Source organism: Ornithorhynchus anatinus, chromosome 3, assembly GCF_004115215.2.
Source record: "Ornithorhynchus anatinus isolate Pmale09 chromosome 3, mOrnAna1.pri.v4, whole genome shotgun sequence".
NCBI classification, from domain to species: Eukaryota; Metazoa; Chordata; class Mammalia; order Monotremata; family Ornithorhynchidae; genus Ornithorhynchus; species Ornithorhynchus anatinus.
Window position 1 is genome coordinate 115745730 of NC_041730.1, and position 1956 is coordinate 115747685.

A 1956-nucleotide genomic window follows, 5' to 3' on the forward strand; every position below is an offset into this window, starting at 1 on the left:
ACGGTCCTTGTCCTATGTGAGGCTCACAGTCTTAATCCCCATTTGACAGATGAGGTAACTGAGGCACAGAGAAGTTAAGTGACTTGCCCACAGTCACACAGCTGACAAGTGGAAGAACCGGGATTTGAACCCATGTCCTCTGACTCCCAAGCCCGTGCTCTTGCCCCTGAGCCACGTTGGCAGATAGTAACTGCTTAAAAGATACCATTAAGCCCTCCTCCCCCAACACCCCTGCCAAAATCTGTTGTTTTATTTTGTTTTTTTTTTCATTTTCACTGCACCAGTTTCCTGATGCTGACAATTATTTGTCCTGAGCTTGAGAATCCCATTAAAGGAAACTGCAGTTCATTCAATTCAATAGTATTTATTGAGTGCTTACTATGTGCAGAGCACTGTACTAAGCACTTGGAATGTACAAATCGGTAACAGATAGAGACAGTCCCTGCCCTTTGACGGGCTTACAGTCTAATAGACCCTGAGACTAGAGTTGAGAACCAGATGATGTATTCAAGTTGTGAGGTCTACTCTTGTCTTATGCTGTCGAGTCGTCTCCGACCCATAGCAACTGCATGGACACATCTCTGCCAGAACACCCCCCTCCACCTGCAATCGTTCTGGTAGTATATCCATAGACCTTTCTTGATAAAAATACGGAAGTGGTTTACCATTGTCGCCTTCCATGCAGTAAACTTGAGTTTCCCCCCCTCGACTCTTTGCCATGTCGCTGCTGCCCAGCACAGGAGAGTTTGTAGCACATGGCCTTCCACTTGCTAGCCACTGCCCAAGCTAGGAATGGAATGAATATGCCTCTGCTTGACTCTCCCTCCCTTAGTTGAGACTGGTAGAGTACTGGAAACTCTCCAGATGTGACCCCAAGAGGTGAAATTGTGAGGTACCAGCCCCAAATAGCTCACTGTGGTAAGGGGACGTGACTACCAACTCATTTATACTATACTCTCCCAAACACTTAGTACAGCGCTCTGCACACAGTAAGAGCTCAATAAATACAGTTGATCAACTGGTAAGTCATGTAGTTCTGAATGGCCATTTTCTTTGAATTTTCCTCTTTCTGGAATAGATTGTGTTGCCTGGAGGGGTGGCGGGCTCTAATCTCTATTTTACAGATGAGGTAACTGAGACCCAGAGAAGTGAATTGATTTGCCCAAGGTCACACAGCAGATATGTGGCAGATCCGGGATTAGAACCTATGTTCTTCTGACTCCCAGGACCACATTCTATCCACTAAGCCATGCTGCTTCTCGCAAGAAAACCTTTATAGTTTTAAAAGAGCTCTAAGGAGAGCAGCCAAAGGTAGTCACATAATCAAGCGTGATCATTCTCAAGGTTCTTATAGAGGAAAATATTTTTCATGAGCGGTGTTCTTTGCAAACCACATCAGCTGAACAGCAAGCAAGAAAAGCACCTAAAAGGTTGCCCTTGCACAGTCCACTGGAGACCCCAAAATCTTTCGGCCAGAAGCTCCTCACCCCAGTTCTTACTTTGTGCATCAGTCTCCATCTGGCAGTCATCTCATATAAATGTGGAAGGAATGTTTACAGGCCTCAAGTCACAGACCAGGAAGGCTGAAACTGCTCTGCACATGGCTTTGTTATGATTTTTTAAAAAAAAACATATCTTAAACAGGTGTTGTGGATTCTGGGGAGCAAGAATTAACTGGGGATGGGCTGAGGAACAGCCGTTGTTCTTGGCTGCTGACTCGACCAGTGCAGTGGGGGAAGCTAACCTTGTTATTATCCTAAAAGAGGCTAATTAAAAGAACACAGTGAATTACTACTCCTTATTTCTCAACTGTGAGCCCGTTGTTGGGTAGGGATTGTCGTTATTAGTTGCCAGATTGTACTTTCCAAGCTCTTAGTACAGTGCTCTGCACACAGTAAGTGCTAAATAAATAGGATTGAATCAGTGAATGAATACAAGAGGGCCAGAATGGGAGTT

General features: G+C 44.8%; 1 non-coding gene across 1 annotated transcript; it reads right to left on the reverse strand.

Moving 5' to 3' along the window:
* Positions 1–744: 744 nt before the first annotated feature.
* LOC114810868 lies at positions 745–882 on the reverse strand. Its single transcript, XR_003758558.1, has one exon. It is a non-coding gene; the product is annotated as a small nucleolar RNA SNORA7 (small nucleolar RNA).
* Positions 883–1956: the final 1074 nt, after the last annotated feature.